The following is a 20165-nucleotide window of genomic DNA, read 5'->3' as shown; positions in this document are numbered from 1 at the left end:
ATCAATAGTGCTAGCCAAAATAATTAGCAAATCAGTAGTAACTAATATAGCATAACGTGCATGTCTTCCTTGTTAAAATTGGCATTTAGGAATGGCCTAGGCAGAGTGGCAGGCCATATGTGAAGGCTGGTGATTTTGCAGACTGACAGCTTTTAAAATTTTAACCACTGTTCTGTTTCATACTCATTCAGTGTAGTTGTGAAAACAGACGAGGAGGGAGAAAAGCTTTATAAATGAAAATGTCCCTAATAAGGATAATTATCTCACTGTTAACTGAGGGAATATGTGCATAACTTCTGTGAATTCCAGCTTTGCTGTTTTTCTCTAGCTGTTACTTAGAAGCTGAATATTTCACTTAGCTACAATCACTTATACTGAAGCTTTAGAAGCACAAAAGCAAATGATGAAAATAGGTCTAATGAAAACTTGAAGGAGTCTTGTTCAGCTTGCTTTATTTTAATGAAAGAGCATTTGTTTTACAATATGAGAAAGGAAAAGTATCCTTGAGAAAGGATGAAGAACTTAAATTAAAAATAACTTTTCTCATTCTACTTTTTCTATTTTTAGAGGATAAATGAATATCATGGAGATACTGCAAAAGGGAGGTATTTGTCTATGTTGGGAACATCGGACATGGAGAATACAAACACAAATACACATAAGTCCATTAATAATCCCACAGCAAAATAGAAGGAGAGGTAGACATACAAAGATCTTGCTATATCATTCTTCTGATATATATGAGCTTTTCTGGACTCAGTATGCCTCAGCATTTTTTAATTCACATTGTGACCACTGCTTTGTTCCAAAGCTACCTAATTGGTAAATATGATTTTCATTTTCTAGTGGCCAATTTATCATATCATATCATAGAATGGCTTAGGCTGGAGGGGACTTTAAAGATCGTCTAGTTCCAACCCCCCTGTCATGGGCATGAATTAATGGCTTGTCTTAAGTCCAGATTTTACTACATTTCCAAAAATATTAAGTTTTTAATTTTTATTATAAAGCTGTATTAACGAACAGGCAATTGTGAGTCAGTTACTGGTTTTACTTTAAGAGTTCTCCTGGTGGTATGAGAGAGCAGATAGAAAAGAAAGAGAAAGCAAGAAATACAAAGATATAACTTATGGTCTATTGTCTCTTAAAGAAGAGACCAGCACAATTAAAATTTGTTATTAGATGACATATTTTTGTAATGCATCATGCTATGTAAGCTCCTGCTAAGTGTCAAGTGGAGGCTATAGTTCCATAGCACTTATTTAAAAAATCTTGGAAGCAGTCTACCTTGGGATTGGTATACAAAAGTCTTGAAAATCAAAGGAAAATGTCTGATGGGGAACCTCCCTCTTATCTGTATCTGTAGTCATTATGTTGGATTCAAATGTTGTACGAAAGCCTCCTAGCATGTTACATATTAGCTAAATTTCATCCTAGAATCAATAATAGGTACATGATGTGATCCTGCTAAGGAACAGATTTTGGAAATGAAATACATTATAGAGTAGAATTTTTTGCATATTCTAAATGCATATTGAAGTAATGGAGAGCACTTAATGCAGTCTAGTCAAGTGGTAGTGTCAGTCTATCACAGGTTTTTAAGTTTAGAGCTAATACATTCATTTTTTATCCTCAGTTGCCATGAATTGTATAATCATTGAGGATATGTACATAAACTCTTTGCTTTTCACTACAGCCTATATTCTCTAAGCTAGAAGGAATGAATGAAGGAAAAGGTTGTTCTTGGAAGTAGAGAAAATTCTCAGTTCCTTCTATTTACCAACACTGTTTAGACAGAAAAATTCTGAAGAAAAATTGCTGTCTGGATTTCTGACTAGGCTGGCATGTGTGTAAAAGTTAGGAAGGAAAATAAGTCATCCAAGGTGTCTGTCAGAAACTGTTTAAGTTGTAATGATAAAGAAGATGAAAGAGTCTGTTTTAATTTTAATTAAAGCTAAGAGGACAGAAGGCAAAATTCATATTAGTATTCTGAATATTATTGAACATTCATTCTTTTCTGATAGTCTGAGTCAGCAGCCTGTTTGAATCAGTCACTCTTAGAAAATTATTATTATGATATATTGGTTTCATCACTTTCCTAATTCTGTTTGGAATATAGCCATCATTTAGTAAATTGTAGAACAAAAACATCTGAAGTACTTCATGGGAAAAAAAAAAAAAAAAAAGAACGAGTAAGAGTAGATCCAGCAATAATTTAAATTTCACACTTATGTGTCAATGAGAATGTAAAGTTAAACTTAACTACTCAAATACAATTTTACTTAATTGATATTTGAAACAAATCCTACAAGTACTACGCATTCTTGAACCCATCTTTGAGTAGAAAGCATCCTTTATCATAGCAATCTATAGCTGCTCTGAAAACTCTGTGTTGACATTTTCCTTGAAATCCAAGATAACAAAATTATTTAAAATATCATAAATGAAGAATTAATAATAATAGACATTTCTGTTATATAGAAGTCATCTGATGTAGTAAAGAGTTAAAAACAATAGAAGAAAAAAATTGCAGAGCAAGTTCAAGTGGCTATCATATTTAATTTATTTTTACTGAGTACATTTTACAATATTGATTTTTGATCTGAGCAATGCATTGCCTGGAACAAGGAATTTTTGTAGCTAAAAACATTTGCTTGCTTTGTTTTGTTTATTCCAGTGTTAGCAGCACATATTTTTATGCAATTAAAACTTGGAACTGTTTTTTAAAACAGAGAAAGAAATGTGAAGGACATCAGGGTTTTTTTTTTTATTATAGTTTGTAGGTACTCAGCTTCAGAAAATGATCTTTGAAAACCCAGGTCAGTCTTTGCTAATATTTCTGAATACTTAAATAGTTTTTATGCGTACAGTTTGTACTGGATGCTTCCCATGTGCTTAAGTTTCTACCAGTAGACGTGCTACTCATCAATCCGTAATGTGAAATAAAGCAATGGTAATTCATTGACATCAAAGTTATATCAGGATTTCTCAAAGAGATGTTCACTTGCCTGTGAAGCCTTAGCAGGAAGATTTCAGGACTTGCTTACCAGATAAACACAATGACAGACAGACATAAAGTAAGAACATTGAAATTATGTAATTAAAGCTGTTACCAGGTAGACTAGAATTGGGCTTTTCCCTGGTTTCCTCATTCCCCAGACTGATCAACAGGGACTTAACAAGTGAGTGTTTCTTGGTTTGTTTGTTTGTTTGTTTTTTAATCTTCTTTATGATAATTGAATATTCCATGGAAGTTGGAGCAGCTTTAGCAGTTGAGAGAATTTCATCATGCATGTATTTGATTCACAGTTTAAGTCAGCTCTTTCAGAGTTGATAGATAGGCCTTCTTGTGCACAGAACAAAACTGAATTGAATCTTTCCTAATGAGCAAAAGGGAGGCATCTATTTCTTGCTCGTGTTCTCATTTCACAAGCAAGAACTGATTCATCACTCTTCTGCAGAGGACTGTTAATGGCTCCATCCCCTTCTAGAGACATCTTGTACCCAGATGCACCAGCAAATCTTTTACACTGAGAATAAGGGCTCATTCCACTGTTTGGAATTTCTTATTTTTTATGTTAAAGGGTTTTGTTTTCTGTCAATTAGCTTTGATTGCTCTTTGGATTTACCAAAGTGTCTCTCCACTGTTCATAAAGAATTCAGGGCATCAGCTTAAAAGCTAATTTTATTGCAGTTTGTATAGAAATTTCTGGAAATGTTTTACTGTTACTTAATTTAAGTAAATGACTACAACTATATTTTATTATTCTTCTGTGCTTGACAGCACAAAATCTCTCTTCCAAAGAGGTTAAATCTTCTCTCTTAGCAGCCAGGGTTACTGGCAGATTTAATGACAATTTCAATTCATAAAACATTACAAAGTTTTGTGAAGAAAAACAAAGATCAGAGTAAAAATTAAAATACACAAGACAGAGAAATGAAAAATAGTAATTGAAACTGTTAAAGCACTAACGTTGTCTATAGGAGACAATTTTAATATGTTTGATTTCAAGATTTACAAAATTTGGCAAATAATTTATTCAGTAGTATTTATTCTGGAGTATCTCCATCTCACATTCCGTTGTAATCTGTTTTAGCGAAAATATAAAACCTTTATCAGGAGATACTGTGGGATATAAACTGGAAGATATTTATCATATTGACTAGCAATTGTGATTCTTCCCTAAAGATTACATTTGTTTGTATTTTTTACATCTTTCTGTGAATAGAAAAAATCAGAAAACTGCAACAAGATCTGCCTTCTCTACATAACCTTCACAAATCAGTGTCTGTGTCTTTCTCTGTTTCATCTTACAGAAATATATCTATATATGCATGACCTTCCCTGACCTTATATATATGACATGTTTTTCAACATAGTTTTCAACATATTGCCCTGCAACATTTCAGTTTGATGTTTTCGGTCAAGGGCTGCAATGAAAGCCTAACCAACTAAAGTCAAAATCTGTATGAAGCTAATGCAGAGTCTGATATAGCTACAGACGTTTTATTATATTAAGAATTTTTGGGAATAAATGTTTCATATCAGTTAAAACAGTGAAGGCAATCCTGCTAGAGGTGCTGTATAGCAGGCTTGCTGTGGTGTTTGCAGCAGTACTTGGACTGGAGTTTTCCTATGATTACATGTAATTGGAAGCCTATAAAGTATCTTTAATTCTCAACATTGACTATAGTAATAATGAAAGTGAATACTGATAATATTTACTAGTTTGGAACAGGAAACAGTATTCAGCAATATGTTCAAAGACTGTGCCTAAACTGCAAAACATCAGTCAGTGTCCATAAGGGATTCAAATATCTCCTGCTGCTGAGACTTAACCGCAAGTTAAGAGAAACAACACAGCGTAACTTGGTCATATTTTATACTTACTGTCTGATTGCTTTGGAATAAAATTTTCTATAAATGTGCTGAAAAACATCTGTTTTGGGAAAGAACTACAAAACAAACAAACAAACAACAACAACAAACAAAAAATAAAGAAACAAAATAAAAAAATAAAACTAGGAAAGACAGAAATAACTTTTATCTTACAGTGCTAAAAGATAAACTGGAATAGTCAAGAATTGATGACAATCTTGAAGCAAATGGGGAAAGAAGTTATACTATGCTGCTTCCCACTTAGGTTATCCTCATAAAGAACTGCTTAGTTCAGCCTGGGTATGCTTATCAAAATGCTACTCTTCAGAATGCCAGTAACATATCATCTCTCAGAACAAAATGTGCAAACAACTACGCTGTCAATTTTTGACTGAAACATTTACAAACACATGTGAGCACAATGTTATAACTTAAGTTGTTTCTCTGTGGATCCTTTTTCAGATGGAATTTAATAATTTTTGTGTGTAGAGAACAAGGAAAAGACATTTATAGAGAAGACGGATGAGGACATTTCAGATTGCTTCCCTCTCATTTTCTCTCACTAGGATGAGATGCACGAATAAATATTTAGTAGAAAAGGGAAGCAAAATGTAAGGAACACACTTCTTTGCATAGATTCACAATGTTTTTCTCGTTAACAGCCTCCTTCTTCTGTGCAGTGGGTTGAGACCAACCTTCCAGGGTTACATAACTAAAACAGCTAGATTCAATACAGACTATTTTGCTCCAAAAAATATAAATCTTTTATATAAATCTTTTCTAGAAATTAGAGTGAATAGTTTCTTAATTTTCTTATACATTAAAAAAAAAAAAAAAGTGTCAGCAATGTCTGACAAGCTTTTTGCTAGCATCAGGTGAAAAATTTTCCTTTAATATTCAGAGAAACCTGCTACTGGAAGGAAATAAAGATGATTTATCTGATCTATAGATATGACTTACCATGGGGTTTCTTTCTGGTAATGTAAGACTAATAAGACTGCTGAAATGAAGCACAACACATTATACTTTGTTTTCCACTGAGTTATTAAAATACTATTTTCAACAATAGCACAAATTATTATAAAAATTTGAAATGCATTTCTTTTTGAGGGAAAATAGACTTGAATACATGAATCAGATGTTCTCTATAAGACAAAACTAATTTCCTCATCCAATCTAATCCAGTACAGGGATTGTGACTACACATAGAACCATGAGTGTAGATGTTGTCTTGTCTCTCTATGCTGTTTCACTTGAGAGAACACAAGGAGTGGAGCTCTTAGAGTGGGTCCAGAGGAGGGCCACTAAGATGATCAGAGGGCTAGGGAACCTCTCCTATGTGGAAAGGTTGAGGGAACTGGGCTTGTTTAGGTTGGAGAAGAGAAGGCTCTGAGGAGAAGACCTATTGTGGCCTTCCAGTACTTGAAGGGAGCATGTAAACAAGAGGGGGAATGGTTGTTTATGAGGTTGGATTGTGATAGGACAAGGGGGAATGGTTTTAAATGGTTTTAAATTTAAAGGGGGAGGTTTAGGTTAGATATTAGGAGAAAGTGCTTCACACAGAGGGTGGTGACACGCTGGAACAGATTGCCCAAGAAGGTTGTGGATGCCCCATCCCTGGAGGCATTCAAGGCCAGGCTGGATGTGGCTCTGGGCAGCCTGGTCTGGTGGTTGGCGACCCTGCACATAGCAGGGGATTGAAACTGGATGATCATTGTGGTCCTTTTCAACCCAGGCCATTCTATGATTCTATGAATGTTCTATATGTGATTGGAGGTAGATATTTAAATGAAGTATAGAAAGGAATGACTTATATACCCTTGAAGGATCTGGAGGTCCTGTTTGAAATGGTTTATAAATGTCAGGGAAAGTGAACTGTCTTCCCTAAAAAACAAAGAAAAATCTCTATTAGGACTACAGAAATGCTTTGTGCCTCTGGCTTGCGTTTGGTTTACTTAGGAGTTAGCACAATAGCATCATTTAGGTGGTATTGCACTCATCCTTCTCTTTATGAACTTTCTTAATGCTGAAGATTTAATAAAAAATTCAAGATGTGCCTCTTCAGTATGATTTGGACTACTGAAAGAGAGTGAGAGAAACTTCTTGCTACTGGGGTTTATTTTATCAGGATACTTCTTTGTAAGTCCACAACAGAATTCCCCAAAGTAGTATGATCCAAAGTATTGTCTGTATCTCACAGCCAGGCTCATTAGGATGCCCAAATTTTTGATGTGCAATAGGCTAGTTTCTAAGAAACAGCAGGTATAGGGAGACAAAATTCAAGTTGTTACTGAAAGTGTATTACAGGTTACCTTTCGTATAGGCCACTGTTCCGTGCTTCTCACTTACAGAGACAACACTGATACTGCTAGAAATGGATCCTCTAGGCATAGATAACATTAACATTTGTTTTCCCAGGCCTAACTGTGTTGGTACTATTTCCGAATAGAATCTTCCAATACCATTGTTCTCACTTCCACAGCACATACACTAAAATTGGAATTATACAGAGAAAATTAGCATGACCCTTATGCAAGGTTGACAAATTTGTGAAGTGTCCAAATTTTTTTCAAGCTCAAATAGGGTAGATTTATGTTAGATATAAGGAAAAAATATTTTGCAGTAAGGGTGGTGATGCACTGAAACAGGTTGCGCAGTGATGTGGTTGATGCCCCCACCCGGGAGACTTTCAAGGGGAGGCTGGATCAGGCCCTGGGCAGCCTGATCTAGATGTTGATGACCCTATTCATTGCAGGGGAGTTGGACTAGATGGCCTTAAGAGGTCCCTTTGAACTCTAAGGATTCTATGATTCTATAGGATGAAATTCCATGAGCTTGCTGAGTGCCAAGTGCCTCAAAAAAGAAGAATTAAATACAGACAGCCTTTTCATATTGACTTGCTAACTGTAAACTTTAAATTAGGTCACAGCACAACTATTATCTTTTTAATCACCTGGCAGAGGGGCTGTGAACAAAAGGTGAGAGGATTATTCATCTTAATGAAGAAGAAGAAAGTAAGTAGTAAATCTAATTTATGAACATCATATATGAATATTTATTAATGTAAGAAATGTAAACAGAAGCATCTTACGTTATGATTATGATCACAGTTGACATAACAGAAATTTGATGAAGTCATATGACTGGAACATTAACACAAATAGTACTCATTTCATAGGAGTTATTTTTTTTGTGAGCAATTACTGTAATTCCCCTAACTATAGATTGTAATGACAGAGATTCAGAGAGAAACAGCAGAATGCCAATCTGCAGCTATAGAACATGGGGCAACAGGCAGAAACTGATACACAGGAAGTTCCATACAAACACGAAGAAGAACTTCCTTGCTGTCAGAATTATGGAGTACTGGAACAGGCTGCCCAGAAAGACTGTGGAGTCTCCTCCAGAGATATTCAAGACCCACCTGGAACCTTCCTGTGCAATCTATTGTAGGAAACCTTTTTTAGCAGAGGGTTGAACTTGATGATCTCTAGAGGTCCCTTCTAACCCTTGCAATTCTGTAATTCTGTGAAATGACATCGCATTTTGGGGGGGGGAAAAAAAATAATGATGAAAAGAAAGTAAATCTAGTTTTGTCTATAAGCAGATGGCTTTCTGTAACTAGATGGATTTGTCTGTAAAAAAAGAAACAGTAAGTCAATTTAGACATCCATTAAGAGGTAAAGTTCACAAAATTTAATAAAAGAGAGAGAAATCAGGAAAAAAAAAACAAACATGAGAATTGTATGTGAATCCTCTCATGCATCCACTTTTTTTTTTTTTTTTTTTTTTTTTTAAAGTGGCCTATAAGATGCATTTTCAGAAGTGTGCCAATATCTTTATTGATGCCACACAGGGAGTTCAGCTTCTGAAATTCCACTAAATGAGGCTGATGTCTGATATGCTTTTTCAAAATAATGAACGATGTTGACATTGGCTGTTCAAAGAAAAAGAATAAGTACATTTTCAAATGGCCAGCTGTGAGCTCATGGTAGGCTTAATGCCATCAGCCAAGAAAACCTACAGTCAATTATTTTATTTAAATTACAATCATTTTTAAAAGAATGTTTATAGTTTATATGGACTACAATTGCATAAGGATTTGGGAAATGTACTCAGAAATAAAGCAGAATTTTTAGGCAGAGCTTATTTCCTATCCATTCAATATAAGCAGGTATCTGGAAATAAGGTGAAAATTTGTCACTATTAGAAAATAAAGGAAATGGAGCAAATCGTAACCAGTTCCAAGTTGTGAAAGGACAGGAAAAGACCAAGTGACTCAAAACCCACATCTGATCTTGACAAATTTTTGAAGTCAATTATTGTTCATATAATACAAGAGATTACTTGAATGGCAGTTTTAGCTGCAGTACAGCCTGCAAAATGTGACTAATTATCTCCCACAGCTCTAAGAAACTCATTTCCCAGGGGAATTGTGGCAATAAAACTTTGTCCTTATAACATTTTATATTTGTAAGTGAAAAAGATTTATAAAATTCACTAATTAAGCTTGACAAATCTCAAGAGAACAAGTAAAGTAACAGTTTACTCATTTTTATGTATGCTGCACACCCAAGTAATGGGACTTGCCAAAGGTCACACAAAGTTAGAGGCAGAGTTTGAAAGAGATAAAAAGACATCCTTTCCAAAAGGCCAATGACAAAAAAAGTGCCCAGCAAACAATATTCTTCTGCCATAGTTTAGAATGCTGCATGTCTGTGCTTGTTAAAATGTCATTGGACAGAGTGTTACGATAGTTTCTACCTTTTTGTTTGCTCTATTTTATATATTAATGCAGAAAGAGTAACTTTCTATGTATTACGTATAAGAAATTGGCTGTTTTTAGGATAACTAAAATAAATTCTACATTTTTTCATTATTTTTCAGTATTTGTAGCATTGTGAATAAAATATGTTGTATATTAATTTTAAAGACAAAATAAAGGTAGACTCTGTAAAGGGGAATTCACGAACTTCAAGTACTTGCTATAATAAGACAGACTCTTTAAAATAACAGACTTGCATGATACCATAGTAATCACATCCCATGTCTACAATCAGGGAAACTTACAATTCACTACTTGAGACATCTGTCTACGTATCACTTGTTAACTCCTAAAATCACTGTATTACTGATTGCTTCAAGTATCAAGTCCATTCCAAACTGACAAGTTCTCTAATAAAAGAAATCAATTTGCTTGTCTAGATGAAGTTGGTGGTCAGTGGCTCAATGTCTGGATGAAGTTCAGTAACGAGTAGTGTCCCACAGGAGTCAGTGCTGGTATTGATACTCTTTAACTGATTGATATTTCTGTGACAGGGGGCTGGAGATTGATGATCCTTAAGGTCCCTTCCAATACACGCCATTCCGTGATTCTGTGTGATCTGTGTGATCTGTAATATCTCAGTGACATTGACAGTAGGGTTGAGCACACCCTCAGCAAGTTTGCAGATAACGCCAAGCTGTGTTGTGGTTGAGATGCCCAGGAATGGGATACCATCCAGAGAGATCTAGACAGGCTTGAGCAGTGGGCCCAGGTGAACCTCATGAGATTCAACAAATCGAAGTGCAAGGTCTTGCACCTGGATCAAAGCAATATCCATTACCAATACAAGCTGGGGGATGTAAGGATGAGGCACAGCCCTGTCAAAAATGACCTGGGCATAATAGTGGATGGGAAGCTGAACATGATCCAGCAATGTGCCCTTGCAGCCTGGAAGGCCAATCATATCTGGGCTGCATCAAAAGCAGCACGACCAAGAAGTCAAGGGAGGATCCTACTGCACTACTCTATGCTGGTGAGATCTTATCTGGAGTATGGAGTCCTCAGTACAGAAAAGATGTAGACCTGTTGGAGCACATCCAGAGGAGGGCCACAAAAATGATCCAGGAGATAGAATACCTCTCCTATGAGGCCAGGCTGACAGAGCTGGGGCTATTCAGCCTAAAGAAGAGAAGGATCTGGAGTGACCTGATAGCATCCTATCAGTATCTAAAGCGGGGATATAAGAAAGAAAGGGACATACTCTTTAGGAGGATCTGTGGTGATGGAACAAAGGGAAATACTTTGAAACGTAAAGAGAGTAAGTTTAGTTTGGATATAAGGAAAAAATATTTTACAGTGAGGGTGGTGAGGCCCTGGAACAGATTACCCGGAGATGTGGTGGAAGCCCTGTCCTTGAAGGTGTTCAAGGCCAGGCTTGACAGAGCTCTGAGTAATCTGATCTAGCTGTGGATGTCCTGTTCATTGCAGGGGAATTGGACTAAATGACCATTAAGGTCCCTTTCAACTATAAGTATTGTATGATTCTGTGATTCTAAGTTGCAGAATTCAGAGTATATGCTATTAACCTGAGTAAATGGACTGTAGTCAAATAACAGTCAAAGAAGGCAAAGTGCACCAGGAGAAAGCTTTCTGAGTGGGAAAAAAATGTCTGAAATTTCACCAGTATTTACTGATACGGTAATAAATTAGCAAAGAAAGTGAACAAAAGTATTTGGCTTGCTATAGAGAGGTTCTTCGTATCATAAGAGCCACTTAAAGGAAAACAAAATTGGTTGTAGAGTAGGGATGAGTGTAACTTGATTCGAAAGAAAAGCCATCTGCAACAGAACAGAGTACTGAAATTCCAAGGGAATGTCTGCCTTTTGCCCCAAAATTCTCAGAGAGAAAAATGTAACTATTTCTAGTTATATATATATATATATATATTATAAAGAATTATTTATATATATAAATATTGTAATTCTTTGTTCAGGTTCCTATCTTTTCCTAAAAAGGGATACATTATTTTCTTTATTGTACAAAGCTAAATATCTATTTTATATGAATAAACTTAAAACTTGTGAGCACACAAGTCTAACACTTGAAAAAACTGGAGAATAAGGTGACTATGGCTTTTCTGTAATTTCTAACATAATCTTCTCAGTTATTGAAAAAAAAAAACAAAAACAAAAACAACTGAGACTTATTACTCTCTAGAGCTTACTCCAGAGAAGTACTAAAAACCTATGTCTAAAATGTTAAATAAAATTTTATCAGAGGTCAGTTCAAGACTGGTTGACAAGTGGCAGCAAATGTTCATTGGCCAAAGGGAAAATTATTTAGAACTATCTCTTCCACCAACAAGGCTTGTTGAGAGTTGGGTTGCTCAAAACAGAGTTGGATGTGAAATTAAAACTTCTGTGTCCACAGCATTCAAACTTAAGTAGTGTGAATAATCTTAATTGATCAAACTCATTATCAAACTCACTTCATTATATACATTACATATATACATATATGTATGTATGTGTACTTACATTCCAAATCACAAAACACAGTAACTTGGAAAGCTTTATCAAAGTTGTGACAACAGCCCTGAGAAAACTGCTGGAATTTTCAGCAAGTAGATGTTCAGAAAATAAATAAATAAATAAATAACAAAATCTGCACTATGCTTTTTTTTCAGTTACTGCTTTTAAATATAACACAAATTCTTCAACCTTTCTTCACATTAAATTAGATTTAAATCATGAAACCATCTTGCTTGAAGTCAAGAGTTACTTTTAATTTGGCATTCAGAGGAGAGCTTATTTAGTGCTAGGAGGAAAATGAAAGCAATTTCATAGTATCAGTCCCTGATTCCTCTTTATTTGTAAACATACTTTCACAGAAACAAAAGCAAACAAATATTGTCTAAAGTGGCTGCAAAATAATTAATCTTAAGGGAAAGGATGAAAACATGAAGCAATATCAGCATTTAGTTTGCTGTAAGTAGATCAAACAATTCCAAAACTGAAATGCAAATCTAAAGGAAAAGAAGCCAAATATTCAGTCTCTTAACAGCAAAACTGTCCTGACATCTTTATATTATAAATATTTCAGATTGTTTATAAACCTTTGCATGGGGACTTTTTTTCTCTTCTTTTTTTCTTTTCTTTTCTTTTCTTTTCTTTTCTTTTCTTTTCTTTTCTTTTCTTTTCTTTTCTTTTCTTTTCTTTTCTTTTCTTTTCTTTTCTTTTCTTTTCTTTTCTTTTCTTTTCTTTTTTTCTTTTCTTTTCTTTTTTCTTTTCTTTTCCTTTGATAAAATAACTAAATAGCTAAAAAAGAAAGGTAAAATATCAAAAGATACAGACTAAATTACTGTGTTATATGCGTCAGTTTTCTAATTTATAGTACCAAACTGATTTTATAACAATATACCATTCTAAGGCCTTGATTTGCCTTCTAAATTGCAGGTGCAGGTCACTTATCTTCTAACATCAGCTCCTTCTTTGCATTTGCTAGTGATTTGCATGTCCTCTAGATGATAGAATAGACACACCTGCATGCTGGAGGGCTGAATTATATCATTACTTAGGCTTATGTCAGGCTACTTTGTGCTCCAGCACAGTATTTGATAGTAAGCACTTTGTTCTTTGCTTGCTTCTTTACTTCTACCTGAGTTATTTTTCCTCTTTCAGCAAAACACCTTCCCTGAAAGGCAGTAGTTGTGTGTGGTTTGCTGGGTTACCATTAAGCAGGACAGCAGTCAGAAGTGCCATTAAAGAAATTGTTTGTTGTTTTTTGTTTTTTTTTTTTCTGTTTGTTTTTAATGCAATAATAGATACTTATTCAGGAAATGGATTTATCTTGGGGTCTTAAGTTCATTCACAAACCCCAGTGTTCTCATGTTTATTCCTATAGACCCATCAGTGACTCCACTCAAGTGCTGTTAGTAATGTTCCTAGATCTAGAGTATGTCTCTGACTTACCAAAGTTACATATCAACCTACACACTAGCACTATAAACAGGAGAACAGACTCAATTCTAAATCTGGAATGTACTATTTAACTTAATGAGGACACATGAATTCAAGACTTATGATTTAACTTGAATGTAACTTTTACTTAAGCTGTTACAAAGTACTGCTATGCAGAACAAAATGCCTGCACAGTGCATATATAATACAGAAAAGCATTAATTTGGCTAGAAAGTCTGCAATTCTAGAAGTTCTTGTTGAAAAGAAAGATTGCAATATATTTAAAGAGAAAACTTCTTTGGAAAGGACTAATTCATAACCAATAAATCTTTAGGTTGCTAGTTCATCCAGAATATTATTTTTAAGGTGTAAACATGAAGCAAGATTTATTGCTTATAAGTCATGCATAAAACATAGTGAACTGAATTGAAAAATTATCCACTATATTTTCAATGGAATTAAGTTTTTTTTTGTTTTTTTTTTGTTTGTTTTTTAAAAAAAGGAATTAAATGTTTCTATTATGTTTCTTTAGTCACCAGATAGAAGTTGATTAGATGGTGTAATTGCTGAGGTATACTTTTCTCCTTTGCAGTGTGCACATATACAGTGGCTGCATACATACATAAACAGAAAAAGCTAAGTACATTAAACCAAGGCATAGTCCTTCAACAGCAAATTATAAAATAATTACCTTTATTACAAAGTATTTTAATATCTGTTTGAAAAATACTGTTTGTTTTCAGAAATGTTATTTTTTTAAAAAAAAAAGAGCACAATTCTGTGCTATCTCACCCCTGATTTAGAAAACCTATGATGATGTCATTGACATCCATGTATGCTGTAGTAGAAAGATAAACAAATGACATGCAGTGCAAAGCTAACTACCCTGGCAGATCTTACAGAATGTAACATGGAAGATGTATGTCTCATTTACTTGATTCACATACAAGAATTTTCAGCTGCCAACAGGCTGTGTTCAGTGTAAAATACAAGTCAAAGAGGACTTAAAATGGGTACAGTGAACTTGTACCCAGAACTGAATGCACAGATTTCCAAAGGAATTCTGATTTCTGCTAAGAAATAGAAGGCGTGATATATTCTTATGTCTCTCCCTGTGATTTCTGAAAATGTTAAACTGTTAGTTTATGGCGTTATGCTTTAGTTCAACAGGTAGCAAAGCACCACACAGTCCTTCACTCAAATCTTTACAACCCCCAAGTGGGACGTGGGAGAGAACTGAGAAACAAAACAACAAAGTAGAACACACAAGCTGAGATATTTACTAAGACATTTTACTGACAAAATTCAACTTTGTTCATGAAAGCATTGCATTTTTCTTCCTGGTTTGTAAGGATATCCAACTTCACAGGATCAGTAAACAACTTCAAAAACCTTTCCAAATCCATAGAACTAATGTTTTTTCATAAATTTATAATTGTATGTAGCACAACTTGTTCAACCAGAAATACAACGGTTATCTAATGCTCACATAAATTTCACAGTAGGAAGTGATGGCTTTTCTTGAGTATCTTTGTTTCTTTTAACATATTTTGATGTCTGCAGGATTTATAATTTGGCTTTTAAAGCTGGTTTAGCTTTTTTTTTTAATAGTCTAAAATTAGATCAAAGCAAGATGATTTGTTTGTCATACTAAAACTTCATATGTAGGATTTACATGAATTACCCAAGTGCATATTACAGCTATTTAAAATGTTCTCCAGGGTTTCAAGCACTAATTCTTAAGTGTGGCAGAGATTCAGAAAATATTTTATACATCTGAGTTTCCCTGAAATGCTCTCACTCATTTCTGTTTTATGGCTTTTTCTTTATAGATGTGAAATGGATGACACAAATACCATTTCATTTGTTCGTGTAAAACCTCAACAAGCCCTCAGCCCTCAAATACATGGTTCATTTTTATTGAGTGTTGTTTCAAATAACTGGGAAGGCAAAGAGCTACTGTTATGAATACAATGTAAAGTAATCGTTCTAATTGTCAGACACAAGCAGCTTTCTCGTATTTGATGGCATATCTCCTTAATTCTTGTTTACTTGCCCTACCTCAAAAAACACTGTAAGTCTGGTTTTATAACCACATTTCTTTCTAAATCCTGGTTATTTGTGGAACATATGCTGATTATACCACAAGATGCTTTTACTAAACCTGTGGCCTTTCTGAATGCCAAATATGTAGTAGGGTATAAAAAAGGTTTTTCTAATAATTTTGTCTTATGATCGTCATAAAAAAAAATGTAGCTTTGTGGTAATTTATGATAGTGCATCTGCTGAGCTACAGGATCTTGGAAAATCTATCCTGCTAATGGTGTCCTAAACTAAAATTATTATGCATTCATTAAGTTGCAATAAATAGAAGAGCTAATGCATTAAAGTTAATAGGGCTGCTGGAGATATTTACAGGGAATAACAGTATGAGTAGCTCTCAGAGAGATATGAATCTCACTGGGAAATCCATTTTGGTATAAAGCCTCTAAAAATTGGGTAGTGAAAATGCAATAGATTGGTGCTCATGGCATGCTACTCAAAAAATATGTCACTTCACAATGAACTCATTCTGGGTGCATTCATTACTACTTATTGGAAATAGCTTTATATACTGTAGTATATAATCACAGTATATGTTCACTATCTTTGGATAGTGATATTTCTGTGACTTTTAGTAAAAGCTGACTAAATACAGCATGTCTAATTTAAAAAAATATGGTTTGATATGGGAATAGTTGGACAAATAAGGTTTAAAGATGTTTATATTTTGGTAATAAGGCTTCAGACTGAATTTTCTATAAGAAATTAATTGAATATAGTAATAAAAACAAACTCAAAGATCATGTGTTATCAAAATAATATATACTTCTATGATTCTCCTTCAAATATAGTATTGAAAGAGCATTCTAGATTCACTTTCTCATCCATCTAAATTACGGTTAATTGATGGCACTGAACCAAGTTCTCAGTTGTTTTGCAGAAAGTGTTCACTAATAACATAAAGCACTTGAATTAATATTTGCACATGTACCTTATTTGGCTAGCAAATTCTCTGCATGAAGAAATCTCTGGTCACAAGAAATATATCTTGATTTTAGATCTGTTCATTATTCTGTATTTCTCCATAGGTATTGTTAACATTTCCATTGCTGTTTCAGTGCAAAGCAATGCTTGATAATCGAAGGATCTACTTTTTCCCCATTTTCCACTATTAACATTGATGGTACTGTAGTTTACAGTACTATACATTTCCTAGACAATGTCCAGACAAACTCAGATTTGGGGATTTAATGCAATTAATCTCTTATTCAAGGTTGAAGATGACAGAGTAATGTATGTAAAGTCTATTGGAATGATCTAATGTACTGGCATAACAGAGAAGAGCGCTGCTAAGGAGAAAATTGATATGTAAGGAAAATAAAGTTGAAAATAACCATAGAAAGACAAATACCTTGAAGATACTGGACAAGACTATATATTAGATAAAATGAATACAGTTGTGTTCTCCAGCTATATTCATGCTCCAGGGCTTGCCCAAAGAATCAAACATCTCTGTGAAGAATTTTATTTCTGTCAATGTACCTATGTAGTGTACAATTGCATTACAAAACCCTCTACAAGATATCACACAGTTTAGACTTTGTTTATTTTTGGTAGCATTGAATTAGTCTTTTTTTAATACTATTGTCTGAAAGCAGAGGTAATTTTTAAAATGTCATAAAGCAACACTAACAAAGGATTTTTCAAAGCAGTTTGAGGTTTTTTTTTCACAGTTTGGGCTCTGCATTTTCAATTGGGTGTTCTGTTTGCAGTCTTGCTTTTCCTCAAAATAACATTCACATTGCAGATATTGGGACTGCAGATTTGGAAATAGGAAAATGAAGCAGTGCGTCAAGAGGTTAGCTCATAGCCAATGAAACTGCTTTATTGTAGAAGAGTTCATGTGGAACAGGACTCAGTTATCACTTATTAGGACAGAAATCACCACATAAAATAAACCAAAATACTAGAAATTGCGTGAGATTGCTTAACTTGAACCATCAGCTATTGTCAGGTTGAAGACAATTGCAAGGATGTGCACTAGTCAAGACCAAAGTGTTCCAGTGAATATACCTAAATAAATTATGAGGTCTGGAGTATCTTTATTCAAAATCACTTGAAATATCCAGTGCTTTATCTTTTTGGAAAAATAATAATTGAATTCAAACTGTTGGTTTACCTTGTGGAGATGTTTTTTTTCCCATATCTCCAAGCAGTTAAACTGTGAATGCTAGCCTAGAACTTACGGGAAATGAAAATGTGAGATGAAAGAGCTGGCTGAGTTCAAAGACCTACATATATGGTGTACAGTGTACCCAGTACAAAGAGTGTCAAATCAAATGAGTCTTTGGCTTATTTTTTTAAATTTTACATTGTTAAGCTATACAATTGACTTGATTGCTCCAGGATCTTTTCATGGCAGTAAAAGGAGGCATTTTTAGGGAACTGTTCATCTTATTCTTCAAGATAAGACAATTTTTGTTCTAAAAAGGCATCTCTTTTTTCACTTACAGTGAAAGAGATCTAATGGAATTAGCCCAAATATATGATGAACTTGCTATGGCTGACTAAAAAAAAAAAAAAAAAGAAGGAAATCTCACCTGGGACTTGAATAATTTCCAAGAACCGAAGCAGTATGGTTCACTGTATGACAAGGATAACCAGGATCTCTCCACAGCAGTGTGATATGTGACTTAAAAGTGGTACTCTTTCATATTACTGATGATCATATGCTCATCCTTGCTCTCTTCATTCTTTTTATTCCTGCAAGGAAAAAGAAGTCACATATATGTGGGAGTGTCTAACACAGGAAAAAGATTTCCTTTTTAAATTTTATATAAAATATTACCATCATGAAACCATTTCAGCAGGTTGTTGTCAAACAGTGCAGCCAAATAATTATCTCCAAATTATCTCATTTATAACCAGCAAGATACCTTTTAACTGGACTGAGCATTATGCTTTCTTCACATAAAGTTAACGCAGTCTATGTCAAAAGCATATAAACTAAAATGAATATTATAATATGAATTGTTCCTTCTACCGCATTGGTTGTACGTAATGCTCCTCTTTTTGAGGCGTTAGAAATACATCCATCGAAGTCCCCAAATCTACTCCCTGAATGCAGGCTTGCAGATATTCTTTCTTATATCTCCTCTATAGCACATTGAAATTCATAATTTGTAGAGTTCAGAATATGTATTTCTCTTTAGGACAAGGCAGTTGTCCTTTTTTTCCAGTAACAGCTTCTCTTTGAGGCCAGTCTGAGGTCATCTGAACGGGTAAGCGCTCATGGTTCCCTGCACTGTGTATCCCCATGAGTAAAATTAGCCCAACATATGCCAAATCTCTCTGTTCTTTTTCCTGGACACTTTGAATGTCATTAATTCAAGTTTAGATGAGCAGTACTCGAAAGAATGAAATTGTTTCACTGCAGCAAGATGTGCCTCTCTGTTTAGTGGGGGTCAGAACCAAGTAAGTGCCAGTGTGCTCAGCCACAGGTCTGGGAGCTGCAGCTCCCAGAAGAAGTTCTTTCATTGTTTGTTTCTTTCTTTTGTCACAATCTGTTCCCTTTCTAATAAATAATTAGATGCACCTTCATAAATATATATATATATGTATATATATATATAGAACTAGGAGGAGCAATCCTTGAGAGCAGCCCTACAGAGAAGGACCTGGGGGTTCTGGTGCATGAGAAACTTAACATGAGCCAGCAGTGTGTTTTAGCAGCTTGAAAAGCAAATGGTATCCTGGGCTCCATCAGAAGAGGGGTGGCCAGCTGGGACAGGCAGGTGATTGTCCCTCTCTACTCTGCCCTCATGAGGTCCCATCTGGAGTACTGTATCCAGTACTGGGGCCCTCAATATAAGAAAGTCAGAGAGCGACTGGAGAGGGTCAAGAGGAGGACCACAAAGATGAACAGTGGACTGGAGCACCTCCCCTATGAAGACAGGCTGAGGGAGCTGGGCTTGTTTAGCCTGGAAAAGAGAAGGCTGTGGGGTGACTCACTGCAGCCTCCCAGTACCTGAAGGGAGCCTACAAACAGGAGGGGAGTCAACTCTTTACAAGGATAAATAATGGTAGGTCAAGGTGAAATGATTTTAAGTTGGAGGAGGGAAGATTTAGGCTGGATGTCAGGGAGAAGCTTTTTTTTACCAAGAGGGCGGTGAGGTGCTGGAACAGCTGCCCATTTTATGGATGCCCCGTCCCTGGAGGTGTTCAAGGCCAGATTGGATGGGGTCCTGGGCAGCCTGGTCTTGCATTAGATATGGAAACTGGAGGCCCTGCCTGCAGAAGGGGGATTGGAGCTTGATGATCCTTATGTTCCTTTCCAAGCTATTCTATGATTCTATAAGAGTTTTGATTAATGAAAATAAAGATAATAATAATCATATCAGTACCCAGCAAGAAATCAAATTCCAGTGAATTTATCTTAATATTTTGCTTTCATGTTTAAACTTATCTTTTATATTCAAGTTGTATTAGCTAAAGAGCAAATATTGTATGTACAGTAACT

The 20165-nt window shown here is 34.9% G+C and overlaps 1 protein-coding gene and 1 non-coding gene across 2 annotated transcripts in view; both read left to right on the top strand.

Annotated features, from left to right (window-relative positions):
* The window catches only part of CNTN5 (contactin 5), a 591619-nt gene that overhangs the window by 301638 nt on the left and 269816 nt on the right, over positions 1-20165 (top strand). The gene's annotated exons all lie outside the window — the stretch shown is intronic.
* On the top strand, positions 7346-7448 carry LOC116216224 (U6 spliceosomal RNA). Its single transcript, XR_004158681.2, has one exon. It is a non-coding gene; the product is annotated as a U6 spliceosomal RNA (small nuclear RNA).

Source organism: Meleagris gallopavo, chromosome 1, assembly GCF_905368555.1.
Source record: "Meleagris gallopavo chromosome 1, MGAL_WU_HG_1.1, whole genome shotgun sequence".
NCBI lineage: Eukaryota > Metazoa > Chordata > Aves > Galliformes > Phasianidae > Meleagris > Meleagris gallopavo.
Note: the sequence above shows the minus strand (reverse complement) of the source record. Positions and strands in the feature narration are given on the sequence as shown.